General features: G+C 50.9%; 1 protein-coding gene and 1 long non-coding RNA gene across 14 annotated transcripts in view; one reads left to right on the top strand and one right to left on the bottom strand.

The window, feature by feature from the left end:
• Nucleotides 1-13,274, bottom strand: part of LOC102549163 (uncharacterized) — a 98,513-nt gene extending 85,239 nt beyond the window's left edge. For 5 of the 6 annotated variants that reach the window (XR_015635786.1, XR_015635787.1, XR_015635791.1 and 2 more), the window contains exon 1: nucleotides 13,112-13,274. This is a non-coding gene — a long non-coding RNA (uncharacterized LOC102549163). Of the gene's footprint in view, nucleotides 1-9,429; nucleotides 9,973-13,111 lie in introns of those variants that run through there. The other variant, XR_015635785.1, reaches the window with a different exon arrangement.
• Prox1 (prospero homeobox 1) overlaps nucleotides 12,822-13,784 on the top strand; it is a 54,405-nt gene continuing 53,442 nt past the window's right edge. For 4 of the 8 annotated variants that reach the window (XM_087581060.1, XM_087581056.1, XM_087581059.1 and 1 more), the window contains exon 1: nucleotides 12,822-13,268. The gene's annotated coding sequence lies outside the window, so the exon portion shown is untranslated. Of the gene's footprint in view, nucleotides 13,269-13,327; nucleotides 13,508-13,784 lie in introns of those variants that run through there. The other 4 variants (XM_087581061.1, XM_087581057.1, XM_087581062.1 and 1 more) reach the window with 2 other exon arrangements.

Below are 13,784 nucleotides of genomic sequence, written 5' to 3'. Positions count from 1 at the left end.
GAGGAATAACACCTGCCTGCCCCATACACACAACACACACACACATACACACACACACATACACACACATACACACAACACACACACATACACACAACACACACACATACATACATACACACACACACAGACACACATACACAAATACACACACACAGACATAGACACACAGACACACACACACAAATACACACAGACACACACAGACACACACACACAGACACACATACACACACAGACACACACACACAAATACACACACATAGACACACACACATAGACACACACACACACATGCACACACAGACACACACACCCCACACACACACATGCACACACAAATACACACACATACAGACACACACACATGTACACACAGACACACACACCCCACACACACACACATGCACACACAAATACACACACATATGGATACACACACAGATACACACACAGACACACACATATGGATACACACACAGATACACACACAGACACATGCACACACAAATACACACACACAGAGACACACACACACACAGAAACACACACCCCCACACACAGACACATGCACACACAAATACACACACATACAGACACACACAGATACACACACACAGATACACACACACACACACACACACACACACACACAGCACAAATGGAAAGGCAGCAATGACTAGCTCACATCTAGCGTCTGATTCAAACTCGCCCAGAAGCAGAATGGAACTCCAAGCTGTTCTGTTACTGTGGATGCAGCCAATGTTTCCCAAAGTAACATGTCCAGCCGTTATCACAGGGACTTCACCTCGCCGAGAAAACACTTCTTGGTGATGGGCATGGTGGATCTGAGGCAGGCTGAGGAGACAGACCTCCTCTTAACAGGTTCTGCCGAGCCTTTCCTCAGAACGAGGTCTGAAGATGTCAGTGTGCTGTAGCTCACTGGGCCACAAAAGATACCGAGAATCTGTGCTCTGGTAGCCACTTGCCTTATGCTTCTATCAGGACTCCAGTAAGCAACTCAGAGCCCCTCCCCCCTTCCTTCAGGTTGCTTTCTCTCTAGTCTTCCCAGGACTCACATTTGGGCCAGAAGGGAAGTCTCACCGCACATGGGAATTAGTTCCCTGGGCCCAGGGTGAATAGAATCCAGAGACTTTAGGAAGCATGCTCCCTTCAAACCATAGCTTCCCAGTCCATGTCTCGGTCTCTAGGGGGAGCAATGGCTTTTGTCTCTACAGTTCTGGGGACACTCTGGACTGAGAATGGCTCCTCAGTCCCAAGGCTGCCTGTCTGCAGAAGACCTCTTGCCAAAGGATAGAGTGAGCACACTCAGCTCAGACCCAGCTGCCCCAGATAAGAGGTGCCCGTGTTAACACGCAGGCTTCCTCTGCGGCCTAGCAGGGCCTTCCTTTCCCAAACAGTCTCCCTTTAATGTTGGCCAGCGTTGTTTTTCCATTGACTCAACATCTAGTCTCTGGTGGTAAGCCAGTGAGGAAAGCAGGAGCGGGGGAAGGGACCGTGGGCCACAGGGTGTCTAAGCCTCAGAAAGACGGACAGCCAGCCACATGGCCAACCGGGCTGGACACCTGCTTCGGAAAGACAGTGACCCACGCTTCCTCTACGGCACCTCTTCCTTCGTTTGCTGTGTCAGCCGTGGGGCCCCTCACCACCTCCCGGGTCACCTGACCTCACTTCAGCTTGGAAAACTTCAAGGGTGCACAACCTTTTATTACAAGTGTCCGTGTGCTGCTTAAAGGAAAGGAAAGGAGGAAAAGTCATTAAATAACATTGAACAGGGGAAAGAGTCTCAGAGAGTGAGACGGAGGACACAGCTCAGTGTGCTTAGGGCAGCAGAGCCCTGGAGTCAGCGCTGCGTACCTGCTGCCCAAGAAGGTATTTCTAGGAAAGAACAGATGAAAGGAAGCTGTTGACTGAAGGAGAACTGAAGAGAAAACAGCAAACAAGGAAGAAAGAAAGGAGAGAGCTGTGACAAGGAACATTCTAGGCAGGGTGAATGCCCCGGAGATGTGGGGAAACAAAAAAGGTGGAAAGGTTTGTGGAGAAAGTAAATCAGTATGGGAAGGAGAGAAGGAAGGAATGGACGAAAAAGGGAGGGGGCAGCTCCTGTGTGTGATGTGCGGTCCAGAACGAGCTGTTTTCCCCAGAAGCTGTTTCTGGAGCCCCGGGAAAGGGCAAAAGGTTGAGGGTGGACTGTACACTTCTCAGAGGCTGCTTTGCACAGTGCCAGGTCAAAGGGCATCTTCAAAACCAAATCTCGATCAGAGCCAGCTAAATGTTTTGACTTGAGGGAGACACCGTGGATTAAAAAGCAAAGCCGTGGTGTGGGGAAGAAAGGGACAGGGAAAGAAAGAAAGTTTAAGAAATGAAAGAACCCCATGGGGGACACAAAGGGGACGCCAGAAAACACTTCTGAGTCAGCCTAACATGCTGTAAAGATCGCGCAAGACAAGTTGTCATGTCGCCTTAGTGACACTGGCGAGGCTGACACAGTACTTGGTCTCCTTCGTCCTCTAATCCCTCCCTGCGCGCTGCAGAAACACACACCATGTTTAACAGGATTAACCTGCCCCCACCACCTTTATTTTTTTTACAATTCTATTTTCAACAAAATGGGGGTCCTCGGATCCGCCGGCCAGAGTCCTCTGATGTGCAGTGAAGCCTGGCCCGAGTGGCTTCCCTTCCACAGCCTTCGCTGGAATCCAGAGGGAAAATGGAAGCAGACAGCTTGGTAATTTTTCTCCATTCAATAAGTTTATTGTGAAAATATCCACAGTTTTGGGGTGGAAACATTGACGGTAGGATAGTCAAGGGAAAGCTGAGGGTGTGGAAATGGCCCTATTAAAACGAGGCAGGGGATGGAGGGGTAACCCCATAGTTAGGAGCACTGTATGCCCTTACAGGGGACCTGAGTCCATTCTCAGCCCCTATGTGGTGGCTCACAAACACCTGTAACTTCAGTTCCAGAGGACTGAATGCCTTCTTCTGACCTCCATAGACACTAGGGACACACATACATACTGCAAGAAAAAAAAAATTCACACACACAAACAAACAAATGTTCCTGCAGACATTTCTATAGCCTGAGGGATTTTGTCTCACATCCCAGCAGGATGACCTATGTGTTGTGTAATGGTTTCCTCCAGATTGATAGAAGGAAGCTCCTTAAACAAGAAGGTAAACAACTAAAAATAGCATCAGGAAGTCCCTGAAACTGACCAGACTGACTAGGCCAGACCCTCCCAAAGAAAGTAATAAAAGCTGAGAGCTTCCCTCAGCTGAGCTAAGCAGAGCTTTGAAGAGTCAAGCTGCAAAGACTCGGAGAGTAGAGAGCTGCCTGGAGAAACAAAAGCCAGGTAAGCTGCCTGGTAGAGGTTTAGACCAGAGTCAGTTGGAGAGAACACTATCCAACCTGTGGAGCTGCCTGCAGGCTGTTCAGTGCACTCCAGGTTTCCAGCTTCTCTGAAATGTCACCCATGCTGAGGTGCAAAAGTATGAAGACCTCATTTCCACTTGGTGACGTAGCTGTCTTTGAGTCACTTCTGCTCCTGTAAGTAGTCCCCAACACATTCTCCTTTAAATAACCCCAATAAAACTCACTGGTTCACCATATCGGACTTCGGTGGTATCCCTACTTTGGACTGCCGTGGGATACCTAGCTGAACCAAGTAGATATGTGTTTAATCTCTCCAGGAAAAAAATGTCACAAAACACTGGGTTCCAACCCAGACTCCGCAATTGACTGTCTTTGGTCTTGACTGAGTTGTGGGATCTCCTCCAGATTCAGTTGACTCCTCCATGCTATGAGGGAAGCCCTGTCTGTTGGGAGAATCAGATGCAACCCACTTCGAGTCCTCGCTAAGAATCTTATATTTTATTGCATAGGCTCCTGCAATTAGGAGCATAATATTTATAGTGGGAATTACAAATCCATTGTGCGACTATGGTCATTACATTTTCCTTTTATTCGAAAGGCCATATTTAAATGATGGTCTTTTCCCATACTCGATGACATCTACTCTCCTATTTTAGAATTTATTTTTAATGATATGAATGCGTGAGTCTGTGTGAGGTATGTACATGTGAGGGTAACCGCTAGCAGAGGCTGAAAGAGAACGTCAGACCTCCTGGTTCTGGAGTTACAGAGGGTTGTAAACCATGCAGGGTAGGTGCTAGGAGACAAACTCTGGGCTTTGAGGAGAGAATCAAGTGTTCTTAATCACTGGGCCACTTCTCCAGCCCACCCACAATATTTTCAGCAGAAAAACAGAAGGGTGGGGCATACAAAGTGGATGGTACAGAGAGAGCATCCTCTGACACGGTGGCCATAGCTGCCGTGGAAGCTCAACATCTTCCTGCCGATCTCATCTCCGCTGATTTTATGCAAAGGTCACTTTGGAATATGAGAAAATGAGGTTTTCATGCTTTGGCCTCTCGTCCAGATTTTGTAGAACAGAGCTCCTAGCTGAGGCTTCAGAAAGCTGACCAAATCAAACACAGCTAATCACTGCTCGTGTTGGGTCAGCGCCAGAATTGGCTACAGGCTGCCCTCTCCGGGGCCGCCAAATGCCAGGCTTTGCAGGGCTTAGCAGCAGTGGTGCCTTGGAATCAAGAAAATGGTCCCCTTTCCTGAGTCAGATTGGAGTTCCACTCCTACGAGACCCTTCCAGAACTGGAGCTAGACATAATCCCCGAGGAGAGACAAGAAGAGCTCTCCAGTGTTTGTTTGAGAAAGAAGAAATGGCTCTTCTAGGGTCTGGAGGAAAGAACAGGTCAATTCCGGACCTTAGGTGGGGCAGAAGGAGACTGATTTAGGAGCAAAGGGGGAAGCTGATGTGCAGAGTCTAGGAGACAACAAGCACGAACAACGTACCTAAGGGTCACTGACTGAGCAGAGGCCACACACACACACACACACACACACACACACACACACACACAAACATACACACACACACAAACATACACACACACATACACACACAAACATACACACACGCGTGCGCACACAAACACACACACACAAACATACACACACACATACACACACAAACACACACACACAAACATACACACACACAAACATACACACACACAAACACACACACACAAACATACACAAACACACACACACAAACATACACAAAACACACACAAACACACACACAAACATACACAAACACACACACACAAACATACACAAAACACACACAAACACACACACACAAACATACACACACACACACACACACACACGTGCGTGCGCACACAGTGGGGACAGGATGTCTGTCCTCTATGGGTGATGGTTATGAACTGTTAGTCCAAGTCCCTTCACAGCCAACCTGGGATTATCAAGGGAGCTGCTTCAAAACTCTAGGCTAGAGGAAGCCAAGAAACCTTGGCCTTTGCCAGACTAGAACCAGAACCCAGGCCAAATTTAGCCTCCTGCCTCACTTCCTTACTCTTGCCTGGCCTTTAACTCCCACCTCAACCCTGCTCACTCTTCAGGAGTGTGAGGACTGGAAATGGATGACAAATGCCCAGCAAGGTGTTCAGCATCCTCTAGTTCCTTACACACACCTTGCTGCCCTCAGTTCTCATTCTCTCTCCTGGTACTCTTGCTATACACAACCCATCTGGATCACTCACACTCTACAGGGACCCCATACCCACACACCCACATCCACACCTGTACTCTCTCAATCTCCACCCACACCTTTAGATCCCCCTGCCCACTTTCTGTCACCCACCATGGTTTTCTCTTTCTCCTGCCAAACGGAGGTCTGTCTCTCTCCCCCTCTCTTTTTCTTTCCTTTTCTCTCTCTCTCTCTCTCTCTCTCTCTCTCTCACACACACACACACACACACACACACACACACGTGCTTTTCCTGCTCCCCCACCCACAAATAAAGTGTCGAAAAAGCATTCCTTCCAGTAGGCAAGGGCATCTGACCAGAAGACACAAGTTGCCTTGTCCTCCCCAACAGCTTAGCCTCAGTACCGTGCACCTCTCCAGTTTTCTTAGCTGTCATTTTCCTTTGTCCTGCAGAGTCACATGCATTTTCTACCTGAACAGGAACTAGCTAGGGAGCCCAAGACTTCCCACACTCCCCAAAGATACATACCAATGTCCAAGGACAGGTATGGAAGGGAGGTGTCCTCCACCGCCCATCCACACCCTGAGCTGATTTGAGGTGACATTCCTTTGCTGAACCCCTGTAATCTAGAGCTCTTGTCTCAGGCGTTTTGGGTGGTTCCCAGGGCCCCTGCTACTGAATGCTGCTTCTCTGGCTCTAACTGGCCAGCACCTTGATCTGGTGCACACTAGGTCAGCAGGTTCGTTTCCTTGGCTGTCTGCCTTTGCCAGGGCACACCGTGGCAGCCAGGCTCGGCACCTACCTGCCTGTTTCCCTTTCCTGCTCACAGCTGCCTTTGGCCTGGCAGAATTCTGTATTGCCTTGCAGTGGCTTGGCTGCAATGGCTTCAGTGTAATTTTATGAAGTTCTTCTTTTTTTTTTCTTAACTTTACGTGTACTCAGGAGAGACATTTATTCAAACATATAAAAACATGTGACATGTGACATACATTTGTTTTTGTTTTGCCCAGAAATATTGACCTTATTTTTCCTGCTTGCAGTTCCCTCTCTAGTAGAGGCTTTTGCTCTTGTTGTTGATTTTTTTTTTTTTGTTCTTTTGTCCTGTGTGTCCTGACCTCTAACTTCTGTAGAGACACTTTGTCACTTCTGATGGTAAATGGCCCCTGCTTTCCTGGGGGGATTGGGCTTGATATAAAACAGTTTTGTGTGCACAGGAGCACAAGCCAAGTTTGCAGACAAGCATTGATCTGAATTTATTTTGTATGCTTAAATGCTATGGGGGGGGATATAAAATTCTCAGATACCCTTCCTTCATGAGCTAGTCTCACAAAGCATTCATGTTTAACTAACTTCACCCAAAGGTTGGAAACAGGAGGGAGGTCCCATGTTCGGGCATTTTTGTAAACAGTCCAGGTACCATTGCCTGCCCTCTTGTTCTAATACAGCCAAGTAACAATTGCATCTTAAACAACTCTGTGTCAAAGCTTCTCTGTAAGTCTGTGGTTTGGAATATTATCCCCATTTTACAGATAAAGAGAACTGAGGCATAGTCACGTACAATGAAAGGTCACAGAGAGTAGGCAACTCCTGGACAGTGACCTGCTGTTACCCTCAGATTCCTAGGTCCTCCCTTGGATCCTCAAGTCGGGTCAAGATATTTTTAATGCATCTTGGGTAAGTTTGATGATTGGCTGGTCCTCAGATCCACTTGCCCCACACCTCTGCCTCCCAACCCTGTCACCATGCTAGCCTCCTAGCAGTCTGCTCCTCCTCCACGTTGGATAAAACGTTTAAAACATATTTAAACAGCAATTTTGGGAAACTATGTAGCATATGGGCTTTGCCTTTTGATCTCAAAATGATGACAAACAGATACTTAGATACTTCATAAAAGAAATATTACCAGAAAAAAATAGAGAGATCTGGCTTTCAGCTTGGTTGTGCTTTAATTTAAACAAAATGCAACTTTGCTGGGCTTCCCTTCTGTGGTGTTAGACCCGAGCCTGTTTGTCTCTAGTGAGAGTCCTCAGTCAACACCGAGACTGTATCTGTAACTTCATTCCCATTACCAAAAACCCAGAAAACGCAGAAACACCTCTGAAATCTCCCCCTTGACTCAGAGGCCAAAGGAAAAGAGGCAGAAAAACATCCGTACACCCGTACACCCGTGAACGGCGCTGTACTGGGCAAAGGGGAGACCACCCTGCCAACCCTTGCCACATCCCACCCTCTCTCTGTCCCTGCAGAGGGTCCCCGTCTCAGCACCAGTATCTGCACCGGCTTTGGCGCGCCACCTCCGCAGCAACAGGCGGGGGAGGGGACATGGCGGCGACAGCGGGGGCCTGGCCATGGCCCGCGTCTCCCGGCTGCGTGGGATGCTCGCGGCCTGGGAGCAGGTGGCTGCCCTGTTCGGCCCAGTGTACTCCGAACCGGAGCGAACAGAGCTGAGCGGTCGCTTGTGGCAGCCAAGGAAGGAGGCGAGGGCCGCAGGACCCGGGTGGGGACAGGCCAAGCGGCGGGCAGGTGGCCGGGACCCCTGCACGCTCGGCGGCAAATACCGCACAGCACCTATCGGTCAGCATCTCCCGGGCCTGGATGCTGCGACGCCAAACGTGGAACCAGAGGAGAAGGCCAGGCAGGAGTGAGGACAGGGGGACACCGGGAGGGAGCCCCACTTGTGCCTGGTGCGGACTGGGCACAGTCCCCACCTTCCAGCTCTTCCCGCAGTTTTTCCAGCAGGCGCCGGAGTGTTCCTCGCAGGTTTTGGAAAGCCAGCACCGAGGGGACTCAGACATGAGAGAGGTGGCCTTGGGCGTGAAGACAACAGAAGGCCACGCGGCCATTCTCACAGAGCGTTCCCACCCTGTCCGGGCTGGGAAGAGTGGCGGTGCCCAGAGGATTGGTGTGATTTTGCCCACTGCGCCCTGCGGGCAGAGGAGTCCGCTGACACTAACACCCTCACCCCACCCACTCCCGCGCCCCTGCGGCCGGAGCCTGCCTTTGAACTTCGCTGACAGCAAGACAGGCTGATCACACCCACTGGTGGTGGCGGCGACTCTGTCTGTGTGTGTGTGTGTGTGTGTGTGTGTGTGTGTGTGTGTGTGTGTAGGTTCCACTCTATGATACCCCCAAGTACGAGAAAAGGCACCCCGTTTGTTTCTGCAGGACTCCCTCTGCTTATCGCTGAGCCAAGCTCTTCTAGTTTCCCCGTTGTGGACTGAAGAAGATAAGATAACCCTTGTGTGTGTTTTAAAAAAGAAAGGGGGGGGGAGCAAAACCGAAATCACAGACTCTCTGCACCCTCGCCCTCAAAGCCTGGGAGGGGTTGCAGATGAACAAGCAACCTCCGGGAGTCTGAGAGCCCCGCCGAGGGCCTGGCGGGTGCCTCTTGCGTCGCTGCGCGGCCCGGTGCAGTGGCTGGGTTATGTAAGTAAGAGCCCTCCCTGCGCTCCGCGCCATCTGTTAATATCTTGATATTGGAAAGTTCGGTGCCTGAGGCAAAGCCAGGGCTGGCGGCGAATAGCTTCCAGCCTACTCCTTATTCCTCTAGGGCAGGGAATACCCTTTGTTCGTTTCTGTCCACTTCCCCGCATCAAGCTGTCGTATGACCCCCCTCAATCACCAATAACCCTTCATCCCCGTGGGGTTGTGTTTTTCTTTGAGGTCACCTTGTTGCGTGTTAAAGTCTTTCCTATGAGTGTGGCGATCGGTTTTATGGTAAAGTGCGTGCGTGTGTGTGTGTGTGTGTGTGTGTGTGTGTGTGTGCGCGCGCGCGCGCGCGCGCGCGCGCGCTCTCTCTCTCTTTTTGTTCTGGTGGGGAGAAATCTTTATTGTCATTTTTTTTTAAATTACTTTTTCTGTCAGTCCTCATGGCTCCCAACTTCTTTGGAGGGACTCGCTGGTGTTTACTTTGAAAGCTGTTGCTTAAACAAACATCGCTCGGAGGCTTCTGTGCAGTGGGGTTCCCAAGAGAGAGCCGCCGCAGCTGCTACTTGCCACTGATCTGGTGGCATTTCACTTTCTCCCCCGCCACTCAGAACAAATCCAGGTTGGGTTAGGCGTCATGCTGGGCACAGGGGAGGAGAGGGAGAGGCCGGCCGTCAACCCGCCTCTAGGCAACACGCAGCTGGCAGGTCTGCTCCCGCTGCCACAGCGACTTCCCTTTCTTCCCTTCCTCAGGTGGGTGGTGGCGGGTGGGTAGGCAGGCAGGCGGGAGGCCTCCAAGGTTCTCCAACATCCCACTCGCCCGTTTGCCTCTTCGTTGGATCCGCTCGAAAACCCCCCAAACATCTCCTAGGCACTGGTGCCTGCTGTTTATAAGGTTTCAGATGACCTACAAGCCTTCCCGGCCCCTACCTAAGGGTTTTAAGAAAGAACAGGAGGAAAAGTCAAGGCGAAGTGTGTTTAGCCCAGAGTCGGATACACAACTGCCTTTCGCTAACAACACTCTAATTACTCTCCAGGCAAACCACTAGTGCAACCTGCAGGAGCAAGGCTAGTCCCAAGATGGATCAGAACTTGTGCTCACTTTAAATTACTAGGGCCGTGCTGCCCAGGGTGGGCAAAAGAATGACTTGCAAGAGCCTAGGTTTGGCCCCTGACTTCGCAGATGAAGCCGGTATTTAGGACACTTCTGGTCTCCGGAGCTGACTGGTCGCTTTTTCCCTATCAGAAAACAAACCGCGGTTCCGCAGAGATTGGGGCCCTGGGTCTCACGCCTTGCTCTAGTGCGGCTTGGAACCCAGGGGAGCGCCGAAACCCTGGTCAGACAGCACGACCGGACCGCGGCTCACACGTGGCCTGGACAGTTAGGGGACAGGACAGGGCTCGGCTACAGCTTTCAGAGCCCTGGGTCGCCACCCCAACTCACACACCCAGCGTGGACCGCACTCGGCTTTCCACGCGCAGCTCCTGCGCCCTAGTGCGGGCTGCGAACTGCTGTAGCTGAGCTTGGCGAGAGACTCAGTTGCGCGGGCTGCCAGTGAGGAGTTTGCTTGTCTCTCCCGCGGTTACCCCAGCTTTGACTCAGGCCTACTTTGCCCCTCTGCGAGACAGATAAAGGACTTATTTGAGGGCGCTCAGGAAACTTTTCCCGCCGCCAGATCCCAATCGTGACATGTGCAAAACGTGAGTCCGAATGCTAAACGCAACCAACACAAACGGCAACAGAATGGAATCTCTCCGTCTACCCCTGCCTCTTCCCACCCCCCCTTCAACCTCCTTTCTTCCCCAGCACCCTCCCTTTTAGCCTTCGAACTGACGCTAACTTACAAGCGCAAATAGATTCTTGAAGAGAAAAAGAAAGGGTCGGGGGAAAAATGTGGCTTTGGTCCATTTTCAGAACCCCAATTTCCACCCTTTTCAATACATCCGTTTACCTCGGAGGTGCCCAACCCCTATTCCACCCCACCTAACGGGCCCCTATTAGAACATTCGTGACAGGAGTCCATCGTTGGAGGTGTGGGTAGTGTACTGAGCAAGTGCTGGGCAATGCAGTTTCCCGACCTGAGCTGGGGAAGGTTTCTGAGCAATGAAAGAGGTAGGAAGATGGTTGGGGGATGCTTAGGTGAACCTCCTTTTTCCACGCACACCCACCTGACTGGCCTGATTTTCTCTCTCTCTCTCTCTCTCTCTCTCTCTCTCTCTCTCTCTCTCTCTCTCTCTCTCTCTCTCTCTTCCTCTATCCTTTTCAATGTTTGAATTCCGTGCCTGCCAAAAGTTTCCCACAGAGTACAGACTTCACACACACACACACACACACACACACACACACACACACACACACACACACCGTTGTCCGGCTCACAGGGGATTAATATCCTCTCCCCTTCTGATGAATCAGAGAAGGTCTTAGAAACGAGTGAGTGCGTGGCAGACGCTAGCGGCTGGTCTGCCAGTGTACTCGCATCTCATAAATACTCTGTCACAACACGTTTCAACCTTTGATCTGATTGAATTGGAGGGACTCGGAAAAATTCTTGTCCCCACACCACCTTTTTAAAAAAAGTCTCTAATCTCCTAGGTATGAACATTTAAAGTGCTTTTCAGTTTTTGTGAGGCTCAGGTTTTATGTCCACGATGCCTCTTTAGTAAGCACTGCTGTTAATTGTGCCCAGCGAGAGGATCATTCAAGCTGAGCCTGGAGGTTCTTCGGCATTTGTCACAGGAAGCCAAGGCCCTCTTTAAGAGCCACGTTATCTGAAGAAATCTTGATATTTTTCACCCAAGATTGCACACCAATGTGCGTTTTATGTGGCACTGAGTATTTGAGTCCAAGATGTCTTGCCTAATAAACTTTTAAGTTTGTCATTCAGACTTCGAAATTGTGTGAATCTTATGTTGAACTAATTTCTTTGGCCATGTTGGGGTGCGCGAACTGGAGAAGGGTGATCCAGAAATGATGTTTGTAGCATATGTGGTCCCTATGCTGAAATGATTTTTTTAAAGGTGACCGAGGGTGAATAGTCTTCCTATAAATTCTGAGGTCTGACTGACTGGGACTCACCAGTGTGGGTAGAGCTTTTAATATCAGACCTAGCGGCTCCGGTGTGAAATCTCTAACACCTATTTTAATTTTTAAATCCTAAGCCTACCTGTGTTTACTCATCCTTTTTTAAAAGGAAGCTAGGGTGACAAGTCCTATTAATATTATCTATGATCTGTTTCTAAAGCGAAACGATTTGCGCCCCCCACCCCCAACATCCCTCCCTTTATGCCACCCCGACCCTTAAAACCTCCACTTTTTATCGCGTATACTTTTCCGAGCCTTCCTCCATCCCAGTCTGGGGAGCGCTCCCTTAGCCCGGTCGCTGGGAGAACTCCATCATCTGTGTCAGTGAAATGGAAAAAAAAAAAAAAATAGACCTGCGTCCTGGAAGAGCAAGTGTGAGCCGGGCGCCGCGGTGCACAACGTCCGCAGATGGCTCGCGGCGGCCGGGGCGCGGCGATCCAGGCGCCCCAAGCAGTGGCAGGGCGGGGTGGGGGCCAGGGCTGGTGGCCGGGGCGGGGGAGCGCGGGGCCCCCCCTCTCCTCTTCTCTCCCCAGCCCCTCACCCCCACCCCTTTTATATATATGTATATTTTTTCCTCACAAGTTCTCTTGCCTCGCTATCCCCCCTTGAATCCGAAGGCGCCTCGCGATTGGGTGCTGGGGCCGGGTACGTCAGTGGGACTGTGACGTGCAGTCTTCCTGTTTCCTTCAGCTGTGTCTTAAAGTAAATCTTGTTGTGGAGCGGAGCCCTCAGCTGAGAGAGCGCTGGGAAAGCGACCGCCACTGCAGCCGGGGGAAGCCGCGCGGCGCACACAAACCTCTCCGCCGCGCCCGCTGCGCCTCGGGCCACCGCTCTGCGCCCCAGCCCTCGCCGCCTTCTCCACTCTCTCTGCCCTTCTTTCCCCGGGCTCCCGGCTCTGCCCTGCGCGCCTCTCCCCTCCCCTCCCTCCTTTCTCCCCTCGCCTCTCAGCACTCGCCCAGATCACTCGCTCCCGCACAGACTCACCGACCCCTGGGCCAATTATCACCAGTAAGACATCACCGCGTGCGCGCGTGGGTTTCTTCTCTGCCCGCAAGAGAGAGGAAGAGAGTGGGGGAGAGAGAGAGAAAAGAAAGAGAGAGAGAAAGAGAGAGCGGCTGCGCCCCGCTGCTGCCCGCACCGCGTAAGTATCTCTCCCGGTTGCTGTCCCCTCCCCTTTTCCAGAATCGCTCGCACTGGCTCGTTCTTGAATGGGAAAGAGAGAGAAGAGCCTCCCGTTACTCACACCCGTGTAAACAGTCTTTCTCCAAGGGGAAAAACGGTGTTATTTACATGAATCGTAATCAAATAGCCTCTAAAAACAGTTTTCTAAGCAGGAGGCTCAGTGAAACTCCGCGCTCCGCTCCTCCCAGTTAACGAAGAGTAAGTGACCTGCTTGGCTTTTATTTCTTTCTCGCGCCTGCCGGTGAATGGGGTGATGGTGGCGATGGGGGGGAGGCTGGCGTTGCTGGACTTGTCGCTGATCTTGTCACCTTTTGTGTACGGTGTCTGGGATGCTCTGAGACTCTGGCTTTCTTTTATTTTGTATTATTTTTATTTATTTATTTATCTTGCACTCTTTTCAGGGGAGGGGGCCGCGAGGGGGATGAGTCCCTTTTGGTTGTTGCTGTTCTAGATTTTTTTTTTCTTGCTATCTTCC

The sequence above is a fragment of the Rattus norvegicus genome, chromosome 13, assembly GCF_021556685.1.
Source record: "Rattus norvegicus strain SHRSP/BbbUtx chromosome 13, alternate assembly SHRSP_T2T, whole genome shotgun sequence".
Lineage (NCBI taxonomy): Eukaryota > Metazoa > Chordata > Mammalia > Rodentia > Muridae > Rattus > Rattus norvegicus.
This window is presented reverse-complemented; position numbering and strand designations above follow the sequence as displayed.